Below are 25998 nucleotides of genomic sequence, written 5' to 3'. Positions count from 1 at the left end.
ATATGAATTTATTCCGGTATTAAGGCAAATAAGAACGAAAAAAAAGCTATTGGAGACTCTTCTCCATACATTTCCGAGCAGATAACAATATTGATTTTTTTAAACTGTAAACATAATTGCTGTTTTGAATTAACTAATCCATAATACTCATTACTTATATGACGCAACATGGACGTTCTCTTCAACCTCATATGCAATGCAATGGAGAAAAATATATATGAATCATGTTCCTAGAAAAAATAATCACGTGAATACAATGTTATACAAACATTTATTAAAATACTATGCACTAATATGCATGCGATATCTACATAGTTTTAATAATCTGGTCGGTCTGGAATCGCTAGTAATATATATATTTTTAATTACATAATTAATACGTGCTCTGAAAAAGTATGTTGTGTGTTTATATATATATATATATATATATATATATATATATATATATATATATAGTATTTATTTGCTTCCCCATCAAAGCAAATAAGGCACAAGACCGTTTTTAATGTGGCGTAAAAAACAGCTCCCCTACAAGTAGGCAAAAAGGAGGCACTCTGGTTTCCAAAGTAATAATTGTCCCAGTGTAGACGGTTTCCCCTCCATTGACTGGTACAAATTATCTTAAGTGCAGCATCTGCAGAACAGATACTACACTTATTTATTTGCTCTCCCACTGAGCAAATTAGGCACAAGACCGATTTTAAAAGTGAGGAGTGAAGGGGAAATGGGGGCCAACTTCCCGGGGAGTATGGGAGCTGGATAGTGACAATTGGTATGAAGGGTTGCCCCTACATTGACCAAGGTCTTATATGTGGGGTTACCCCCAGATATGGTCATTGCTTACAGTATCTGCCGGAACAGATACCACACTTTGATCCCGGCCCGAAAGCCAAGAAGTATTTATTTGCTTCCCCACTGAGAAAATTAAGCACAAGGCCGTTTTTTTTTAATGTGGAGAGAGAGGGAGGGGGAGGGAAAAGGGGAACAGCTCCCGATGGGTGGGAAATGGGAGCTGGATAGTGACAATTGGTATGAAGGGTTGCCCCTCTTTGACCAAGGTCTCATATGTGGGGGTTACCCCCACATATATGGTCTTTGCTTGCAATATCTACCGGAACAGATGGTATTTATTTGCTCCCCCACCGAGGAAATTAGGCACAAGGCCGATTTTTAATGTGAGGAGTGAAGGGGAAATGGGGACCAGCTCACCGGGGAGTAGGGGAGCTGGATGGTGCCAATCGGTATGAAGGGTTTCCCCTACATTGACCAAGGTCTTATATGTGGGGTCGCCCCCACATATGGTCTTTGCTTGCAGTATCTGCCAGAACAGATGGTATTTATTTGCTCCCCCACTGAGCAAATAAGGCACAAGGCCGTTTTTAATGTGAGGTAAAAACCAGCTCCCCTTAAAGTAGGCAAAAAGGGGGCACTCTGGTTACCAAAAATAATAATTGTCCCAGTATAGAGGGTTTCCCCTCCATTGACTGGTACAAATTATCTTAAGTGCAGTATCTGCCGGAACAGATGGTATTTATTTGCTCCCCCACCGAGCAAATTAGGCACAAGGCCGATTTTTAATGTGAGGAGTGAAGGGAGTGGGAAGGGAAAAAGGGGACCAGCTCCCGATAGGTGGGAAATGGGAGCTGGTTAATGGTCAGGCATGTGGGGTTGCCCCCACATGTGGTCTTTGCTAGTAATAGCTAGTCATAGTTTGCAGTATCTGCCGGAACAGATGGTGTTTATTTGCTCCCCCACTGAGCTAATTAGGCACAAGGCCGTTTTTAATGTGAGGTAAAAACCAGCTCCCCTTAAAGTAGGCAAAAAGGGGGCACTCTGGTTACCAAAAATAATAATTGTCCCAGTATAGAGGGTTTTCCCTCCATTGACTGGTACAAATTATCTCAAGTGCAGCATCTGCCGGAACAGATGGTATTTATTTGCTCCCCCACTGAGCAAATTAGGCACAAGGCCGTTTTTAATGTGAGGTAAAAACCAGCTCCCCTAAAATGGGTCACTCTGGTTACCAAAAATAATAATTGTCCCAGTATAGAGGGTCTCCCCTCCATTGACTGGTACAAATTATCTTAAGTGCAGTATCTGCCGGAACAGATGGTATTTATTTGCTCCCCCACTGAGCAAATTAGGCACAAGGCCGTTTTTAATGTGAGGTAAAAACCAGCTACCCTTAAAGTAGGCAAAAAGGGGGCACTCTGGTTACCAAAAATAATAATTGTCCCAGTATAGAGGGTTTCCCCTCCATTGACTGGTACGAATTATCTTAAGTGCAGCATCTGCCGGAACAGATGGTGTTTATTTGCTCCCCCACTGAGCAAATTAGGCACAAGGCCGTTTTTAATGTGAGGTAAAAACCAGCTCCCCTAAAAGGGGTCACTCTGGTTACCAAAAATAATAATTGTCCCAGTATAGAGGGTTTCCCCTCCATTGACTGGTACAAATTATCTTAAGTGCAGTATCTGCCGGAACAGATACTACGCTTTGATCTTGGCCAAAAGGCCAAGAACAACAGAAAAAAGGCAAGATACTGTATATGTGTGTGTGAGTGCGTGCGCGCTTTCGTGCGCGCGTGTTTGTGTGTGTGTGTGTGTATGTGTCGACTGTGTGTGTGTGTGTGTTGGCTTATAATTCTATTTGGGAATAAAATATACTGTTATAGTTTCATCGCTATCAGTATATTTGTGTTCCATATTTTATACATATAAACAGTCATTGTTACACAGGTACACACATTTATATATTTGGCCAGATAATTTTTTAAAAGTTTCTATTTATTATGTAATTTACAAGTCATATATTACCAGCGATTTCAGGTTGACCATATATATGTGTGCATGTGACGTATGTAAAAACCTTATTTAAAGTATAACATTTAACACCCAATAATAAGATTAACTAAATAAAACGTGATGAAAATCCAGGAAAATTAATAAAACACGTACATATTTGAATTGAATAAAGTTAATTGTACCACGTACCTGATAAAACGATACAAAATTAAAAGGAAAAAGGCTAATTCATAATCTTGGTGATAACACCCTTAATAGGCACACACACACCCACACACACCCACACACACACACACATACACACGCACACACATATACAGGGTGACCCCCCAAAAAACGATAGCTAAATGTAGGCCATCTAGAGCATATGCTGTAGAACGGAGAAAAAAAGACCAAAGACCCTTGTGTTTTCATGTGATGTTTTATAATATAATAAACTAGTTATGGCCAAAGTGTCATTTCATTCGGACAAAACACTAAGATACGGGGCCTAATTAGAGGTAGGGCCCGTTTTCTTGGGTCACCCTGTATATGCCATACTTTCTATGCATTGTTTTGTAGAAAGGAATGCCGTGTAATGTTATTTTATTAGTGTGGAATGCTTTATGTACAACGCTTTGCAATGACGAAAACGTTGAGAACAAGTGGTGGGTTGAGCTCAGAAAATTCCAGTAACATCATACATTTCCCAACTCCAAAAGTATTTGCAGCGATGAAAATAACTAGCTAGATTGAAGATTGCTATCTGTGAATAATTTTTGTAGCATAGGTCTTGAATGAAATATGCTTATTTGTGAAATGTTTTATTTTCAATGCCCATCTGCCAATTCAGCAGCCATGTTTCATGCACAAATATATACGGTAATTTTTTCGAATGGTTGGTTGTTTAAGTGAGGACGCAACACACTGAATAAAAAATAACTAAACGTAAATGGAGAAATCCAGGAACACCAGGATTTTAGCAAGAAAAATCATGACTATTTGTTAAACACCATTGTTAGTAAATTTGATTTTTTTAACAACCAGTGCGGCGAAATTTCAACCAGATTTTATGAAAATGTGGGTGAAGCATATAGAAGGTTTAATTATTATGCAATATAATTAGAAATAATAGGATCCCACACAATGTGAGTACTGGATTTGTCAAATTTTAGTTGGAAATGAAAATGAACGAATCACTTTACAATTTAAATGACAACATTTTTCTTCGTAGTTATTATTATCGATAAATAATGCATGTTGAAAGTATAGGTTTCGAACGGAGCTTGAGCATTGATATAATATAATTAAATGTTATTTTTGCCGTCCATGGAATACGATTTATCACTACCGTTCGTTTTATTAGTGAAGGTTAATAAGTTACCCGTGGTCCCACTGGTTATTTATCTTTTTGGCGGCGTATCCATATTATGCAATAATTAATCTTTAAGGATTTATAGCTGTCACTTCGTGTCCGCTCGCAGAATATAATCGCGTAATTTGTCTGCACTATGAGATCTTTTATTCGTATACTGTCAAAGTGTTGCTCTTATTACAGTGTGTTGAATGTAAACTTTAGCACGTCAGAACATTCCAAACTTCTCGTAGTTCATATGAGTTAATGTACTTTCATTTCATCCCCTGCAATATATATATATTTTAAAGTTTAATTTAAGATAATCAGACTAAAATCCGTCCACCCAATGTATGCTGTGTTGTAATGAAATTGTTAAAGCATAAGTCACATGCACTAGTGACTTAAATTAACTAGTTATGACAATAGATCAATTAATAATCAGGTATTACACTTTTGCTTTATTTTGTCAGTAATTATTTATTTTATTTTTAGGTAGTTTATTTTAAAATTTATTCTCTATACTTTTAGACGTAAAATATTATACTAGGTTATTAGATGTTTCTATAATAGCTGTGTAATCTCTCAAATATAGTTTTGCTTTGTCTATTAATTGAAAATTAATATTTAAATTTATTTTTAACTTTTAAAACTGAGTGTCCAGAAATCTGTTTTAATGCATAACCTGGAGATACCGTCATTTTAGATTGACCAATGGAGACATGATGATTGCAACGTCTTGTCAGACGAGTGCCACTTCCTCAGACATTTAAAATCCATGAGCCCAAATGTCTGAGGGAGTATCTATACAAATATGAAGTTACAGAGTCTTAGCTTTGTACGACAGCTAAGTCTCTCTCTCGGTTCAAAATGTTGAGATCCAGCAACAAGGAAGAGCAAGATAGCCAGCAAAAAAATCAAACTGCAGACCAGCTTAATGCGGGTACTGGTCTTCTGCTTTATGTTTTTTTTAAATAAATGGATACATACATGCATACATACATACATACACACATACATACATACATATATACATACATACATACAAGATATGATTGGGCAATCTGTAACAATTCAGTTTTGAATAATACTATCTACATACACAAGAGTAAATTCTTTTAATAATTATATATTTAGTATTACTTAGTGTTCAACTGTCATTTTTGATTGTCTGTAATTCTACGATACAAAAATAATACATTTTTTTACGGTAAACCTTTAATATCAAATATCAATACGTTGTACTTGTAACACTTTAATTGAAAAAATAGCACCTTAATTGGTTTGTAACGCTTTTGTTTTATTTAACATTTTCAACTAAAACATGACGTATCTATATTCGGGATGAGATAATTTAAGCACCCACGTTTTCGATCGTTTTTTCACCGCAAAAGTTCTTATCATTACACACATTTAAGTCAGGCATCATATGTGTAATAAATAACTTACCATATTAATGTTACCTTGTGTGTTGGGGATTTTAAAAAAATTTTCATGGGCATTTCGATCTATTTTTTCAGTTGGAATATCTTTAGAAGCATAAAGTTTGTGACAAACAATACACACTTTCACTTACCTGCAAGAAGAGAAAAATATCAAATAAGGAATATTACACGATTACATTATAGATAAAATAATTACGTTATCAGAGTCACAGTAACAAGTAAAAACGATTAAAATGATTTTTTCAGTTACAATTATTTATTATGCCAGTTAAAATGTATTTGTTATTCCAGTTAAAATGTGATTCATTATGCCAGTTAAAAAATTATTTATCATGCCAGTTAAAAGGTGTTTCCAATAGAATGTGATTTACTTATTTTTGTTTTGCAGTTTTCAAAATACAACAATGTTTATTTTGCATATGGATGCAACATACTTTTGTGTAGTGCATACACAAATCATTATATCAACGTGTAAACATCACGGGTTAATTTTATATTTATCTGTATGTAGGCGACGTGTAGTTTTTTAAAAGTATTACGTGAATATTTCAAAAGTCGTTATTACTATGCTCCACTGACCTGACGTATTTTAAATTCAATAGTAAATTCTACAAAGGAAATTCTATATTAGTGTGGGTAATCCTTCTGGAGAAGTAGTAACTTGCTTAATCGTTGAATTACTAGAGCTTGCATTTGAATGTTTACATTACAAACAGAGACTACCTTATATAATATTCGCAGCAGGTGTGTCCTCTCTGCTATTTGCGCTTTCAAATGAGGAGAAGAAAAATACACAAGATAAGAGGCTTTTTTATGGTCATTCATAATAATAATAATGATAAGCTTTATGAATTAGCAGCGGATCATGAGCATGGAGGAAACAAACTTGAAGTAGCAGGAGGCGGTATTTGCTTGTGGTGTATCTGAATTATATCCATCAATTCATTTGCGTTTGTGTTCGATAGATGGATTTCGAATCGCCAAAAATTCAAAACCCTACTGAAGAAGCTATCTCTAATTACGAATAACCAAACGCAAACTACAGGTGAACTGTTTGATTTGAGCTGATTTCCGAATTTTATGGCGTCTCACCTAATTACCAGTGCACAAAAGTGTTGAGCTGATGTATAATGAAAAGCAAAACATCTGCATTGGTCAGGATCATGTATGACTATCCTAGTATGGTGAGATTGCGAGGACGTGGCAATTTCAAATTATATGGAGCATTCTAAAGTAAAGAAAATATATATTTGAAGCAAAACCAAAATATATATATACATATGTATATATACCCATTTATATATATATATATATATATATATATATATATATATAATGAATATGTATACCTTACTAATAAAACTTACCCACGTATTAACACTCTTAAATGATACTGAATATTACATCATAAACATTTATTTCCTATTTCTAACAGTTTTTGTGTATACATGAATACATTTAACATGTTGGTGTATGCACAAGTTATCTATATATTAGATTATTTTAAAAGTCTTTAACGTGTATATCTGATATAGATATACACAACACAAGTTTTTATCGATAGTGCAATGTTAGAACGTTTAATTGGCAGGAATTCAGAAACACGAACCATTTGGTTTCAGCTTTAGTAACATGACCTACATAAATATGTTCGAATAATTACTCATATTCTTATAATTATTTCGTATTAGGCATGTTTTTTGCATATTATGATTATATATGAGAGCAGTTAACAGTGACAAATATGAATAAAACCACAAATATGAACAGTCAGGAATCTATCAAAAGTTTTTTTTCTAAACAGTCATATATATATATATATATATATATCATATGTGTATATATATATATACATTTATATCATATATATATATTTATATATATATATATATTTATTATACATAAATATGTACTATACACGCATATATATATTATATACATATATATATATTACATACGTATATATACTATATATATATTATAGATATATATATTGCATATAGTATATTTATATATATTATATAATGTTATACAAGTTTCATATATATATATATATATATATATATAGGTATTATATACATATTGCCCTTCAAAATCAGGTATTATAAATATATATATATATATATATATATATATATATATATTATATACATATTACATATAGTATATAAATATTATATATATAAATATTATATATAAATTTATTATGTATATTATATACATGTATTATATATATTATATACATTATATATATACAATAATATATATAAATATATATATGCATATTATATATATTACAAATATTATATATATAAATATATCCTTCTTGTGAGACATCGGCAAGGGTTATTGACTGGTTGGACAGCCGCGTCCCTTGTCGAGACGAACTAGGTTCATTTCACAGTCGGATTTCGACGCGGTTTACTTGATCTGTGTTGGTTAATAGAAATTCTTGTGTGCGGGGCTTTTGCTCAGTTGGTAGAGTGCTTGCCTCGCATGCAAGAGGCTCGGGTTTCGAATCCTGAGTTCGGATGTGTCTAACTGATGGGCCCAAATGAGGGCGAAACTCGAGTCTTGGACTTCCGGTTCGTTGGATGTCATGGCTCTTGTGAGCTGCGGCGTGGTTTGGCTGTGGAATTTATTATACAATCTCTCACATTCTGAAAATCATATAAATAGTGTATATATATTATACAATATTATATAACTTCCATATATATATATTAAATATATGTATTATATACATACATATTATATATATTATATAAATATTATATATTAATTTATTATGTATATTACATACATGTATTATATATATTATAAATGTTATATATGTATTATAAATATTGTATATATATAAATATTATATATAAATATATATATTTATATATTATATATAAAATATTTTATATATAAGTCTTATATATTTATAAATATTATATATATATTATATAACATTATGCATATAAATCTTATATATATATATATATATATATATAATATTATGTATATAAATCTTATATATATAAATCTTTTATACATATATTTTATATATAACATTATGTATATAAATCTTATATATACATATATATATATATACACAGACATATATATATATATATATATATATATATATATATATATATATATATATATATATATATATTATACGCAGGCGGCAAAAAAATGCCGCAGTTGTATTTTTTTAACTGCAAATTTAAGCTAGATTTATTTGTAACTTTTTAAACAAACTCTTCCTCATTTCTTTGGCGTTTTATTCGTCTATAATGTTAGCTGTTTATATTTGACTGATAATCAAACTATTCTAGCGTTCATATCAATTAAAAACATGTCTTCAAATTGAGGAGGCAAAAAGAAAAACGGGACAATGGAAAATTAAATTCCTTTAATCTGTTCTTTACAATGGAAGAGTGCACATTTTAACAATATTGCACTGTCTTTTGATTTGGAGAGCCGTATGAAATCTTTTTCTTAGACTGCGAATTTTGGTAGCATTATCTTTTATTTTAGAGGTAACACTAGTCGGACCAGATTTAGGGGTGTCACAATTGCTGTTGTTTTTGTGCTTTTGTACATTCTTTCGTGCCATTTTCTTAACACATTTTAATCTGTCGCCGATTCACGGATTGTATAAAACAGAAAGGTTGACATTAATGAGCTCCTGGCGATCACTAAGAGAAAGTCGTGGCATATGGACTAAATATTACGTTGTATAACCTGGAAAAACAACAATTACGATTAGAGATGCGTTGCTGCCTGTTGGTGAATATTTTAAACTGATTAAGGGGCGAGAATTTAAGCGGGTTTAAAGCGAATTTGTTGCTGCGGACTTTCTTTTTGACTCCGTAATTTGACTAGTTTTTTTTTTTTAATTGAGCTGAACACTAGATCATTTTAATTAAAAGTCAAATATGAAGAAGTAAACTCATAAAGGAATAAAGGGCGAATAAAATGAGGTATAGGTTGTTTAAAAATTCACATTAAATTGAACTTAAATTTTCAATTTTTGAATAACTTACAATTGCGGACTTTATTTTTTCCGACACTACATTATATATATATATATATATATATATATATATATATATATATATATATATATATATATATATAAGCTGAACGACTGTGTGTATGTCTGGTCACGAATAGGCTCCTATATGGTTGACTATTATAGAAAAATGATCACATATATTTATAGAAGATGTATCGAGACACAGGAATGGGTATGTTTGATCTGGCATAATGAGGATTCATTAAATTTGTGGGGTCTACGTACGCGCTTGGTCCACAAAGTATGGAAATAAAAAAATTAAAAATTAAAAAAAAAACACGTTTACATGTGTTTTTGATATAGATGTACATAATAATACTTTGTACTTTGTATGTAAAAGGGATGGTATAATAAAATTGTTAGGTCTGCGTTCGCGCCTGACCTTCATAGAATGGAAATAGGCACCAACTTTAATAAAGACTTTTCATATTTATCTGCGTAAGTGTACTTTGATAATTATGTTTCAGTTTGAAGAAATATGGTATAATAAAATCATGGGGTGATTGTTCCTGCCTTACCTCCATACAATGGAAATATGTCACAAAATTTAAAAGGTTTTTTAGTATAGATCCACAGAATATTGTAATAAGTGTTTCAGTGTGAACAGGTATGGTATAATAAATTATGGGGTTTATCTATTTTATTTTTACTTTCATCATATTTTGCTGTGGTTTTGATACCCCCAAATTACAAAGCTATCTCTTTACAACTCTATCTTTTAATAATCTATCATACTTTCATGAATCAGATTAACTAATATATTATGTGTATATATAAAATATACATATGCATATATATATATATATATATATATATATTAGAACAGATAGTTAATAAATCATGATAAAACAGTTTAAAAAAGAGTTAAAACATATTTAATTTTAAAAAGGATGCACAAAATAAGTGGATACTCTTTAATCCGCGGGGTTTCGAAGGAATACTTTCCTTCGCACCAAAGGATAGGAATTACAAAAATGCAGGATCGGATTTTGCTTGAAAAAGTATTTAATTAAACTAAAATGTAATTCATATCGTGTATGTTTATATATAAATTAGATTTTGAGTTTTTGCTGATTGTTGTTGAATTGTTTGTTTGAAAATTTAGCCACTCGTATAGGTCAGTTTTTATATAAAGCATGCTTATCATATTGTACGGAGTTTTGTTTGTTTACTTTTAATCTATGTTAAGGTTATCTTCACATTATCCATTGTACAATAAGGTGCAACTGAAGTAGTAATATTACTGTTTATAAAACAATGAGGAAATGAATTGAGAAATGTAAATTTGCTACGCTAAAAAAATTCCCGAAATTCAATTTAATGCCTCAAGGGTCGGCATAGTTTTTAATTACCAAGGAAAATGAGATTTTTTTTTCTGTTCCGGTGCAGCATAGACGGAGCTCAAAAGCAAATTATCAGCGCTGCAGGTAGCAGTATTACCTTAGGCAGCTCATCCCTTACTCCAAGAATAAAAATGGTTATAATTATGGCCAACAAGCCTTGGGCGCTCCTTTGAACATAATAGCGAAATTGAACGTGGTATTCTTTTTTATCACTTAGAAGTTCACCATCTTAAAGTAAGGTTTACTTTTGTCACTTTCTGTTTTTTTATGAGTTAAAAACAATGCAATATAAAAATACAAACAAAATGGTATATGCAAAAAGTGAAATTTAAACGACATGATTTTTAATACTACTTAAGAACGATTTCCTAATATTGATATGCGTTTGTTTTTTCTAGGACTGGAAAAACTTCAGCAAGTATATATCGGCGAAGTGATCATACGCGACTAATCTTATGCCCTCCAAAGATAATAAAAAAACCTGTCAGTACGATCAATTAATGGTTGCGCATAAATGAGTTCTGTTTAATAACAATTTCCATTTATCAAACCGGATATAAATTACAAAAATATCAGTAATCGAACGCCAGCTTTTTGATAGACATAAACCAGCGCTCTAACTTTTAAGACAAGGGAAAAGAAAAAAGATGCTAAGTAATCATATATGTATTCCTGTTGCAGAGGACTCTGGCTGTTCAATTTGTCATATATTCTATTTATAATTCTATAGTATTTTCATTATATATCTATATCTATATATCTGTAAAATTAAATTGTCTGACTGCATGTGTAGTTTTCCCTAACAGACTCCTCTATCAATTTTCAGTCTACAGACTTGACGTTTGACATAAGGAGCATTAAGATTTGGGAACAGTTTTTCATCGATTTCTAGACAGAGATTTTGTGGTCAACTGGTTAAAGTTCAACGATTTGGCCTTTGAAAACTAGTAAACTCCTCCAGCAATTTTGGTTATAAGCACTTGATATTTAGATTCTCTTCCTTGGACTGTGGTCAAACTTTTTAATTTGATTTGAGCCCAAAATAATAAAGGTGTACGTGCATTTTTTTTTAATTACCTCTACGGTCTTTACCTAATTACTCAGTTCATTTTTGGTTTAAACATTTGAAATTTTACGTAAAGTGTATTCAGATTAGGCAAACTTTTTCATCGGGTTTTGCCTAACGATTTACCTGCTAAGGGGTCAAAGTTCAAAAGATTTAACTTTTGCGGTGTCTAGCAAACTATTCAACCAATTTTGGGTCTAAATATTTGAAATTTTACATAAAGGGTATTTCAACATACAGCAAGCTTTTAAATCAGTTTTTGGTCGAAAATTCAGCTATCAATAGCTCAAAGTTGAAAATGTCAATCTTTGCGCCCTCTATCACACTTATCCGCAATCGAATAAATGGATTTCTGTTAAAATGTAAACTCATTAGAATAGAAATCCTTTGCGACATAAAGTTTGCGCCATTGGATGTCACCTCCTCTCTGTAGGCCATCTAACTAGCATGTAAATGGAACATTATAGGATGTTAAAAGGCTAACGAAGACGTAATACGATTTTTTCATTTATCTTAGAGGAAACCCGCAGTACCGACGAGACTAAGAATACAATTAAAAAGTTCTGAAGGCGTCTACTCAATCATGGCTAACAGAGGGAGAGAAAGCTAGACTCGTTAAAATATATGACGTGGTCCGAGTGAAATATTGTTTACATTCACGACATTCCATAAATGTACCTTAATAAGGTCGGACGTTAAATCGGTCAAAACATTGTTAGAATAACAACATGATCAAAAATATTCCGAATTACCCAACTTATACGAACGATTATACCGCGTCCTAAATAAATGCTATAATTCGCTCAACAAGGAGCTTTCATGCAGATTATCAAAGATCCGTCCTTGAAGCCATCCTGTGGTGTTCACTGTCGCTGAGTGACAATGAGTCTTCTTAAATTTCCAGTATTCCTCACCTCTTCCAGATAACATTTGCAAAAACCTTGCATCATCGCAACAGCCGCTTTCCATTGAGTTTTCGCTGGAAAAGCCCATTGTTGTCTAATGGTTTTCGTTATTATCATCTTTTGTCATTCTTATAAATCTTCCATGTATTTGTTTCTCATTACATTTTTCGTTTCTCGTCTTATCCTTTGTCTTTCTGTTTTATGTTTTGTTAATTTTTTTCAGTGACTCTCGCTGCCATAATTATCCTTTCAGTGTTTTGCATAATGTATTTTTCTAGTTCTTTTTTGTGTCATTCACACAGTCTTCTATATTAATCAGTTTTATCTCGCCGTTTTCCTTTTCACGTAGAGTCGGTCAATATCGTCCTTTGGATAAGGGCATTATGCATGGCCATGAGTTTCCTGGTCTTCTGGTAAAGCTGTCTCAATTTTTCTATGAACGGTCCAGAGTAACTTACTAATGCTACTGCCCATGTATTTATACCTTTAATTAGGTTTCTGCGATATAATTTTGTTTCTATGCGTCGTTTGTTCTTCTGATATAATCCTTTCCAATTCTTTCTTTAATTTCTGTTGCATTCGCCCGGTTCTTGTGGATTATTTTCTTCGTTGGAATTAGACATATGTTTTAACGCGTTGACTTTGAGTAAGAACTTTATAAGAAAAGTGATGGTCAAATATTGTAAACAGTGGGCGAATTAGTTTCTGAAAACAAGTCTGACTTAAATACTAATCCCTATTCTCTCTTAAGTGTGCAGCAACCGGATAGTATTGTACTTAGTTCGCAGCATATTTTAACAAGTTCAAACAAAATTTGAGACGGATCAGTTCAGAAACTTCGGAGAAAATATCCAGAGTAAACATGGCTTGCTTTTGATTAATCATTCTTGAATTCCTTCAGCAATTATCGAACAGAAACTACAATACGTAATTCACTGCATCTTGTCATAAAAAAATTATACAAAATTTCAGTCAGATCGGCTCAATATTGCTCGGAAAAATGTGAAAGGAACATGGAGACATATAAAAAAATATTTAATATAGATAATAATAATAATAATAATAATAATAATTATTATTATTATTATTATTATTATTATTATTATTCCTCCTCCTCCTCCTCACTAGGATTCCCCACTGAAGCCATTATCTAAGATTTTTCACTGACACTAACTAAAACTGAGATTAGGGAGTCTGTGTATTTGATTATGTATTTTTCTGACTTCTTTTTTTGTGCCATTCACATAGTCTTTTGTACTAACCAGTACGCCTCCTTCGTCTTTTCTTTTTCACGTAGAGTAAGTCAACATCATCCCTTTGACTATTATGCATTAAGCATGTTAATAAATCATCTGGCCATTAGCTTTTGTTCTTCTTTGGTCCAACATCGGAATTGTCCAGACTATCTTATTAGGTATTCGGCCTATGTGTTTCTTTCTTATAAAGTAATTAATGTAATAGCCACAATACAGGCCTGACGTGTTTAGATGATTCTCTTTTTCAAACAATTTCATTAAATAAGAATTATTTAAATTTGAATAAAGCGAGTAAAAGTCACTGTTTACCAGTACACGTTTTCTTATTGTTCAATCAGCAGTTGCAAACATATGTTTTGTTGCAATATTAACGGGATAATAGGTTTAATAGTGAAATGACATTTTCAGCAACTTTAAAAATGGATAATAGAATATTGACGTTGTACGCAAGGAATATTTAAATTAAAATTTAATCTATATTTCAGAAATATATAAACTCCATCTTAGAAATATCACCTCGGAATTCCTTCGCCTTACACCTAGCAAGAGATTGAGGCGAACATGTTACCGCTGACCTGAATCCATATTAAAGTAACCAACCCATCAATTGCCGACTCAACTTTTTTCGAGTTAGAAATACTGAAGTTAGAAATAACTAGAAATACTCAATATGCAAACAAAGCTGACAATGATGGATCGAAGAATGTTTATCCTGACCTCAAGTATTGCGCAATATGAAAGATAAACATGTATTTCCGATAAAATATTTAGAAATATTTATCTAGTGTCTTCTCGATTTATTCCAAATCTATGAGCATTTCTCTACATTGATAATTTACCAATTTCACGAGGGGAAATATTTGAATGTTTTCTACAACGCTATTTCTTAACGCCATGAAAATATTTTATTTGAGAGCAGTTGTCTTTATTTAAAACATACGATTAATAACATTATCGATTATTCTGATATAGTTCTTCGTATAAAAGCAGAATAACCTGTTAAATATTCCTCTCGTCAGATATTGCCTCTTCTTATCGAAAACAGGGAAAAAAACGTTTCCTAGTTTACAATTTCGCTTCCACAAATTAATTAGCAATTTGACATTTAAAATAATTCATTATTCAGACTTGGACTGTTAATTAACACGAAAAGATTTACACGCGAAATTAATTAAGGTAAAAATTGTATCCGATTATTAAAAAGAAGGGGAAACACATCGCTTACTTGTCTCAGAAAACAATCCCACCTAGATTCCGAGATATTATAACAATATTGGTCTAAGCCAATTGGACTCAAATAGCGAATGTGTTCCATCTAAACGCTTTATACACGGTGAGTATGAAGAAATTATTGTCAGATTAGTAAGCGGTTCAAATATCTTCTAAGTTCGATGAATTGAAATGACCCATCCATCAAACACAGAAAAAAAGAACAGCGCAGTGTGCAATGGTGGGGGCATATTCAATTTAATTAATAACGCAATCTATAGAGTGTAAGATGTGAATTCCCTATTTTTTAACCCCCCTCATATTTGTCCAAACTCAATTTACGGTTTTAAATCATAGTGATGAACGAGCAGTCGTACACTTACTTGTTTTGACATTTGCAAAGAAATGAATACATTTTATGGAACCATAGCCTGAATATACGGATATGCTTTCAATTTTTGTTTACAGATTAAAACCATTTGAAATTTACTTTAAAATGTTATAGCAATAGTATATTAATCAATATAGTTGTAAATAAGGACTGTTTTTTTACTTATATTAAACTAGCCTGGGTGTCCGATGTTGCTCGGATGTTTGGGGATGTATGTTGAGCAAAAAAAAATAAAATAAATAATAAAGAAGAAAAGTGGTAGTAGGCAGGCAGGCAGGATCGAACCGGTAACGCGAATGAGGGAAAGAACGTGAAAAACACGTGACGTCTTGGTCTTTGAGTCCATTGTCAAAGCGGAAATCGTGAAGGTTAAAATTAAGGCTAGTCAACCAAAAATAGGGTATGATCGTAGAAAATTGCCCAGAATTGACGGAAGTAATGTTTTTAGCCAATTTTTCAATATTTGTCATCTAAAAGGTTGCGCTTCAAAACGATACCGATCTCGTGAAAATACGTTACTTCTGTCGAAAGTTTTAAGCAGACATACATACATACATACATACATACATACCTACATACATATATACATACAATTAAACAAACAGGTAGGATTTATATTATAGACAGAATATCTACGCGATTTTACTGCGAATGTTTAGAAATATTTTTTTTTGTAATTTAAGGTTAATGATTACAGCAAAAAGCGCAAAAAAAGGCACAATAAAGAATATACATCTTATAAGTATATATCAGATAATTGTTGTGTTAAATGCCGAAACTTTATGTAATCATAACATACCGGAAACACTAGGCGTGAAAACACATGCATGATTACCAGACATTGGTTGTTATTTACAAAAAAAAACAAAAAACAAATAACACACGTAGGTAGACTCGACGTTGCTTGGCATTGCATGATGTTGAACCAATGTTTCATACTCCAATATTTTTATTATATTTGAAATCAATAAAATCGCTCATTTTTCATCAAATCAATTGCTCTCCTCCTCTAGCTGGAGACCAATAGAGGTGCACCGGATAAAAGCTTAACATATCTCACTACCGTAACTTAGTTTACAATACATTGTAGTTTATATTGTAATTTAAGGAACGTACTCTTTATTTTATAAAATTATTGTGTACATACAACCGTTTGAATTAAAATTTAAAATACAACAGTATCACCGTTTATTAGTGCTCTAAATAGAAATATTCATTTCGAACGCGTCCCTGTAATATGAAAGACACAAGTGTTGATTTATATGTCGAACCTTTCTGCTTGTGTTGTAAAAATGTATTCAAATGCATTTGAGATGTTAGGTGTATAATGTTCTACTGTTTCTTTGATCAGTTTTTTTCTATTATCTATACTTATCGAAGATATTCCGACACCACTACTATCTAAAAAAACAAAAAACAGCACATAATGTAGCTTCATTTGAAATTTTTAAAAATCACCCCAACAGTTTATGATTTAATAGAGAAAAATATTCTCACACAGACACAAGCAAACAGACTAAGTTCATTTAATAGAATAGTAGAGTAGAGCAACGAAATTTGGCACAGTTATTAGGCTTTCTCTACATCGGAACCACCCATAGTTATATATTTCTCCCATCGTTTAATGCAGCTCTGAAGACCGTTTTAGTAGAACACCCAATGTTGGTCCTCCAACCACGATATGACTTCAGAAATCAAGGCTGCATCATTTGGGAAACGCTTTCCTTTCAAAAACAACTTTATGGCTGGGAAGAGTTGAAAGCCAGAGGGTGAAAGGCCAGGAGAGTATGGAGGATGGGGAAGGATTTCATAACCACACCCCCATTGCTTCTGATCTGTCGACATGCAAGTTGTGGACCGGGTCGTTATCCTGCAGGAGGAGGGTACCTTTGCTGGTCTTGCTCCGCCTCTTTCTTTTGATAGCTTCCCTTGATAATTTCCTCAAAAGTGAAGCATAATAGGCTCCTGTAATTGTGGTACCCTTTGCCAGGAAATCTGTCCTCCCTACTCCGTCCTGATCCCAGAAGAGTGTAAGCATGACCTTGCCAGCGGAGGCCTCCACCCTTGCCATCTTTGGAGGTGGTGAGTCCAAGTGATTCCACTGCACTGACTGTGCTTTGGTCTCTTGATCATAGTGATGGACCCAGGTTTTATCCTGTGTAATCAGACCTTTGAAAAACTTTAACTAATCTTCTTGGCACATCTCCAAATTAATCCTAGAGCACTCGACGCGTTGTTGCTTCTGAAATGGTATTAACAACCTGGGTATCCATCTGGAAGACACCTTATGCATATGCAAATGGTCATAAATGATATGTTTTCAAATACCCTGTAATCTTGACATCTTGGGCTATTTGACGAATAGTAATGTTCCGCTCTTCAAAAATAGCAGCCTAAACTTTACGGACAGATGCCTCATCAAAGGCAGAAGGGGGGCGACCAGGTCTGCGAGCTGTTGCCACAGACTTCCGGCCATATTTGGATTAACAATTCCAGCGTTTTACAAAGGCATATGATGGGGCATTATCACCATAAGTTTCTTTCATTTCATCAAAAGTCGCGTGTGGTGTACGTCCTTTAAAATACAAAAACCGGATCACAGCTCGATATTGAACAGGCTTAATTTCACACCTGATTCTCTTCAAACACATGTAAAACAGAAACTACAATTAGTTCAAAGCTGTAATTTGCCGCACACCCGTAGAGATACAAATCATTGCACATGCAAAAAAATGTTCGGCTAGATCAGACAACTGGAAGTGCGCCAGGGGCATTACGAATTGCACGCCCTTCGTACGGATATAAAGAATGATATATTAGATGGTGGCCATCAGATTAAAACTTTTTTCATCTATGACGTTTCAACACATTAAAAATGATTAACAAATATGAATGCTGCTTTAATTAAATTAACATTGAAGATAAATTTAATTCCAGTCCACTTATTAAAGCAAAAACCATTGTGCACAGAAATCACCTTTTCCATTGCTTCCAACGTAATAGATGCACTAAGACTAAAGCCGCTTTCAGTACTTCAATCAACCACTGTAAATAAGTAATAAAGTACGCAAGAGAGGTGTAGGTTCATTCCGCCAAGTCCAAAGTAGCCGAGCAGCGACTTGGTTCCCATCAGTTTGGGCAAATAGCAAACAGGATCCTAGACAGAAACGTGTGCTCTGTCCCAACTATCATAAATGGATCTGAGGTAATCTCGTCAGCATCAGACAAAGCCAAACTCTTTGCCAAGAACTTTGCAGCTAATTCTACCCTTTGCGATCAAGGTCGCCAACCTCCAATATTTCCTCCTGTATTAGAAAACACGCTTTGTGATATATAAACATGTGTACGTGGTATTGCCAAGCTAATCAAAAACCTTGATTCCAGTAAAGCAACCGGTCCTGACGGTATTCCAATTATAGTACTCAAAATACTTCAATCAGAACTAGTTCCCATCCTTACAAAAGTGTTTAAACGTTGTCTTAAGGGGAATTGCTTCCCATCACCCTGGAAAATCTCACCAGTATGCCTTGTATTAAAGAATTCAAGTGATCGTTCATCTCCCTCTCAGTACAGGCCAATAAGTCTCCTGTGCGTCATGAGTAAGTTGCATGAAGCTTTGTTAAATAGAGAAGTAATCAACCATCTAGCACAAATAACCTTTTTAGTGACACGCAGTATGGTTTCCGTTCTTCTAGATCTACAGCAGATGTGCTTACAGTTATATCTCATAGGATTAGTGAATCTCTCAACGGAGGCTACCTTCACAGGGCAATTGCTCAGACATATCAAAGATATTTGATAGAGTATGGCATAAAGGTTTACTTTAAAAACTCTCCAACTACGGTATAGCTGGAAATTTCTTCTCAATTATTAAATCATTTCTTTCTGATAGGTTCATAAAAGTTGTTGTTGCTGGACAGAAATGAGAAGCACTCAGTATCAATGTTAGAGTCCCCTAGGGCTCCATCCTGGGCCCAACTCCCTGATTTACATTAATGATCTTCCAAATCACACCCTTTTATCATTCGTAGACATTTATACTGATGACACTACTATCTATGGTAGCACACCTAAGACCGTAAACGACCAATTTCTCTCTGATTTTTTCTCCTCTGATCTTGAGCAAGTGGTACAATGGGAAAAGAGGTTGCGTGTTACTTTTAATGCATCTAAAACAAAGCTTTTATCTTTACATCATAAACGCTCTGATCCCCATCTGGCATCAATTGAAATAAATGGCTCTCGTCTTGCGGAGGCCTCATGTTTTGACAAGCTTCTAGGCTTGACCTTTACTTCTGATCATAAATGGAACACATACATTAAATGCGTTGCAAAAGCCGCTGGAAAAATGGTGGGATCCTTCTATCGATCCAGTAGATATCTCACTGCTGATGCAATTCTTCATCTATATTAGAGCCAGGTACGTCCTAGGATGGAGTACTGTTGTTACATTTGGGCAGCAGCTGCTAGAATGGACTTATCCTGACTTGATAGAGTCCGAAATAGACTTCGTAGCCTTGTAGGGGATGTCCCTTTCTCTTCCCTGCAACCTCCTTCTCACAGAATAGATGTTGTGAGTTTTTCTCTGCTTTATTATTTTCATGGCAAGTGCTCAACTGAGCTCCAATCTAATGTCCTCCCTCGCCAAACTTACACAAAAACACCCCTCTAGCCGAAAACACTATCACTAATTTCCCCCACTCTTTATCTGTGCCTATTAGCTTCCCTGAGAAAAGCTTCTTTCTTAGAATTGCATGTCTATGGAATTGTCTTCCGTTGTCCTGCTTTCCAGCTGACTACAATATGGTTGTCTTCAAGTCCAACGTAAACAAGTTTTTGATGAGCCGTTCCATATGAGTTAACAAACTTACCGAATTTCTATTACTAACAAATACTATATTGTCCAATTTCTACTTTACACTGTTTAACCTTATCTTCCAGTGGCCTCTTGGCCTTGATAAGTGGTGATGCCTGTGTAAAAAAATGATAAAATTATATTACATAATTCTACATAATTCTTTAAATTGTTTTGCAAGAATCATGTCGGAAATATTATTGTGTAAGTTCTTTATGAAGACATTATGAAAATGAAAATATACGATGCATAATATCGTTGGGGAAAACAATAAATTTGGTAAATAATATTAACTGCATTGTTTTCAGTGTTTTGTTAGCAGTGTGCTATAGATAAGCAGGGTTAGCAGTAGTACAGTACACACTTATGGTAAACAAGTTACACAAACATGTTTGTGTTTTACTCGACATCATGTGATGATATAATACGAGACGATTCAACACAACGCCGTTTGGACGAGACGACATATTTTATGGAATGTACAGGACTCATTGCACGATGGAAACCGGTGTTTTAGTGACGTAAAGACTAATATACCTGTTGTGAGAAGGTTATCGAAAGTAGTCCACCGCAGAAATCAGAATGCTAACCAAGACGTCTACTAATACAAACGCGAGAGGACAATGATTTTTTCACGACATTGTAGGAGAGAGAGAGAGAGAGAGAGAGAGAGAGAGAGATAATCCATAGTATATTAGGCGAGTTCATTATGAAAGGAATATTTAAGACGAGGACGTAATGAATGTAGAGATAAATTATAAACGTGGTTGATATCGTTGTGTCTAAGAATGAACAGGGGTCAATAGTCTAAACGAAGGATGGAGTTAGGTGAAACATCAGATGTGTAAAATGGCAGGCGTCAAATTAGTTAAGTGTACACACCAATAATTTGATTGATTACGTGGTTGTGAAAAGTCGACGTGACTTGAGTGGGAAGCAATAAACAGAGTCCGCTCATTATCTGTTTCGCCTTATTTTCCTTGTCAGTTTTCCATCAAAGTTTTCCACCTATGTATTCAAAATATTTGCCCTGAAAATAACACTACAATGTTTCGAACTCTCCTCGGAAAAAGATTAACCCCGACACTACCAGGAGATCAATTGTTTTTATCTGGAAAATGTCTCTTTTTCTCTCATGTATTATTTCTGGGCCATCACTATAATTGTCAAGGATTAAAAAAAAATCAGTTCCTCTGTAATAAAGGAATTGTTATTTATGATTAGATAAAAATTAAAACATTGGTTTATTAATATATTTTATATTATTCTAACATCTTTTATAATCTGATTGGGAAGGGCTTAGCAAAGTCCGGGAGCCAGGTCTGTTCATGGAAAAATAGCAAAGAGTTAATATATAGTATAAAATATATATAATAACTATTTATACATATGACATACCCATTTAAACAGCCGTCACTGCTTGTAATTTATAATTTAAGACTCAGTGATTTATTTTACTACATAAACGTGTATATGTATAAATGGGAAAATAAGGAGAAAACAGTAACTACTAAAATTAAAACACATTACAAGATTATAATAGATATAGATGAAAGAATATAACCATACTTATATAGTAGGTCAACACTAAACGTAAAATTTGAAGAATAATAACGTTTGAAATACTTAGACAATATATAATTATCCAGAGTGTAAGGCGAACACAGTTCGACTTCGTGGTACTTGATAAATAGATTACCAAACATGAAAATCCATGATGAAACTAAACTGAATAAATTATAATGTCTTTGTAGATTACTCTCTATTTTGTTTTTTTATATTGGAGAGATTTATAACGACTTTAGCTCATTCAATATAGTTAATCCACAATATTCTAGTGTATATATATATATATATGTGTGTGTGTGTATATATATATGTATATATGTATATATATGTATCTATATATATATATATATATATATAGATATCTAAGTGTTTATATATTTTTATTGATAATTCTAAGCAATTATGCAGAATGTAAAACTATGCCTCAATAGAAATCAGCGTAATATTGAAATCAATCATCTACTAAGTTACCAGAAAAATGAATAAGAAACAAATTACCGCTCATTTTACAAAGAAATATCCAAATTATTTTACTCTAATGTCGTTCCCATGTCATTGCTGTGTATACAATGCGTTCGTTTTTATAATTGTTAAAATAAATGTAAACGTTTAATATCAATGTTCGAGCGAGAAAAAAATTAATTTCGCATGTATACCAGTTATTTTTAATAAAAAGTGTTCGTCTATTAATTAATTTTTTCGTCTTTTTAACACTCATCAGTAAAGATTAAAAGAGGTAGTATTCTTTACAAAAATAGACTCAAACTTAAGCCCTGTGATTCGTTAGCAAACATAACTAACTTATCATCCATTAAGAGATGTAGATACAATTTTAATACAAATACTTACGGGCCAATTCATCTAAAGTGTTCAATAAACTAGAAATAACCATTACTTCAATGTCAGATCAGTGTAATATTATTGTCATGCTTAAATGGCTTTCTCTTCCACCCTATGTTTGTGTGTCTGTCTGTCTTTATTTCTGTCTCTGTCTCTTTCCCCTTCTGTCTGTCTCTCTCTCTCTCTCTCCCTATATATATATATATATATATATATATATGTACACACACAAATATATATGTATATGTATATAGTCTAATAAATTTAGTGCTACTCAGACTAAATACTATAATACCTCGCAAAAGGATGACGTATTATAACATGAAATACATAAGTAGACAAACCATTCTTATTGATAGTATGTCTTTATTAACAAAACTTCGTACAGGAGAATAATTACCCTCCCAGAATTTAAGATTCCAAATCAGATATCCTAAGAATTATCAGCCGTTATACAGACAAACTTGGAAAAATAGGTACACATGACTTTTGATATATTAGTACAGATTCATTAAAGTAAGTCATGTCGAGTTTGTACCACTCTTAACAGTGTGGTGTAGTATTTATAACCATAAATTTTCGACTAGTACAATCAGGTTTTCGTTCTCTATCGGATACTCCATTAATTGCACTACTATTCTCATGTGATAACTAGCTGCAAGAAATATTAGCGTAAGCTTAATTTTGCAAGAGTTTAAGATAAGTAAATAAAACTGTTTTCTCATTTTAATCTTGCAGTCGTGCTAGTTTATTTTGCTCCGATATAAACACCACTGGCGTGCGGTAAAATTTTAGCAAACACTGCTAACCATGTGTGTACAATAACACACTTACATGCGGTATTCATTTTCTCACTCTTTGTGCCCTTTTTTGATTAATCTCACAAAATTTCACAAAACAAAGACAAATAACGTAGAAGTAATTATCTATTCCAATAATTTCCGCACACAGCCGCACATACGTATATAATAATACAAACTAATACATACGCATCTGAAATGTTTGACTAGTAATCTAATTATATTATATTTATAGGGTTATTCTTACCTTACAGCACGGTTCTAAAGCAATCAGAGAGCCACGAATAAAAAAAAATGGGATACATACTGTCACGTACGGCAATCCCGACATAACGTATTTTTCCTTAGTAATGTTAGACATAGAATAAACAGTATATGTTTATACCGAGCAAATGTCTACCAATTCATTGTTTTTTATCTTGCTACCAAGTCGGTCTGAAAAGACGATGTCATGCTATCCTTTCTATTTGAGCCAAGGATCCAGCTATCGGAAGCCTATTGAAATAAAGTATTTCATCATTAAATAAAGAAGGGACTCGATCAAATCTATGATTAAATTGAAATGTGAGACCTGGAAAAAGGAGGAGTAGGAGGAGCGAAATATATATATATATATATATATATATATATATATATATATATATATATATATGAGATTAATGAACTTACTCATAGACTATAGATGATATATATATATATATATATATATATATATATATGATATTAATGAACTTACTCATAGACTATAGATTATTCCTCGTCCTCGAAATCATGTAGGAACCAAGAGTTATTATATGATACAAGTTTGTTAGTCGCAATGCTGATGTACAGAGTTATTATATATTTAAAAAGAAAAACTTTTATAGTTACATTTAATACGTCATTCAATAATCCATAACACTTAACAACTCCAGGATAACATATCGTATGTCTTTGACGTACCTTTTTTCTGATATATTATTGTTAAATACATCACTGTGTTCGTCTTGATAATTACCGCCCTGTAATAATACAAAAGGTTTACTCTCGGTAACTCCTCGTTTACGTCATTTCGTTCTAACATTACATGCATGATTCTTTTGACAAATGAAAATGTCTTGCTCTTTTCTGAGTCTGAATCTAATCAATTTAAATTCACTGTTTCCACATTTTAGCTCAGTTTAGTATTTAGTTTTTTTTACATCAAGTGGGTTTATCGTTTCCATAAATACCCCCCTATACAACCGACATATATACCTCATACATGCATATGTCCACTAATAAAAGCTTTGGAATCGATTCTTCTACGCTTTGTTTTGTTTTTTTTTCATCCTTCTTTCCGTTTTCATCGCGTATATATATATATATATATATATATATATATACATATATATATATATATGTATATATATATATATATATATAGTAAGTTATAAAATATATATGGCGATTGAGCTTCACTGAATATTCCACTCCAGGACTGTTCATGCTTATGCATAAGCCTAAAGAGTCCTAGAGTCGATGAAACGCGGAATAGTCAGTGTAGCTTAATCGCCATATATATTTTATAAAGTACTAACTAGATCTACCTACGTATTGAGCAATTTTGAAGTAAATACTTAAAGTTTACGCAGAAATTTATACTTTCGTATATTAATTTTATGTGAGTAAATGAAGTATATATATATATAAATTTTTGCCGTTTTCTTTTCCTCAATTTGCGCTCTGATATCATCTTTCTCGTTTACTTTTTCTTAGTAGTATTTAACATTTTTCTTTCTTCCCGTCCCAATAACTAATAAATACACTGCATCAGCGTTAATAAACTTAAATTGATGCGTGCCCTAAAAGCCAGATAGCCGCAATTAGTGGAACCAGTTCCGAGGGTACCTATGGCACTGATCCAGAACAAGTGTTAATAAGCAGGTGTCGGCCTCTAGACCCCCAGGAGGATACTTTGGCCCGAAGCCAAAACATGATAAGCTCTTGTCCATTGCCACTGACCTGTTCTTTTCACAAATATTGTTGCAACGGGTAAGGTCACTTATGGTCATGAAGACATGGGGCACGCTGTTTAAAGGGAAGAGAAATATAAATGGTATTGCAAAAAAATCGATATACTCACTGTAGA

The 25998-nt window shown here is 33.0% G+C and overlaps 1 long non-coding RNA gene across 2 annotated transcripts in view; it reads right to left on the bottom strand.

Annotated features, from left to right (window-relative positions):
* LOC145292079 (uncharacterized) overlaps window positions 1–25998 on the bottom strand; it is a 564064-nt gene that overhangs the window by 121008 nt on the left and 417058 nt on the right. The window contains exon 2 of one of the 2 annotated variants that reach the window (XR_013869542.1): window positions 2914–5713. The exons of the other annotated variant lie outside the window; for it this stretch is intronic. This is a non-coding gene — a long non-coding RNA (uncharacterized LOC145292079). Of the gene's footprint in view, window positions 1–2913; window positions 5714–25998 lie in introns of those variants that run through there. 2 annotated transcript variants of the gene reach the window in all.

Source organism: Euprymna scolopes, chromosome 13, assembly GCF_053919585.1.
Source record: "Euprymna scolopes isolate OS-2025 chromosome 13, ASM5391958v1, whole genome shotgun sequence".
In the NCBI taxonomy this organism is placed as follows: Eukaryota; Metazoa; Mollusca; class Cephalopoda; order Sepiida; family Sepiolidae; genus Euprymna; species Euprymna scolopes.
The sequence above is the reverse complement of the archived record's forward strand: the minus strand, read 5'-3'. Positions and strand labels throughout refer to the sequence as shown.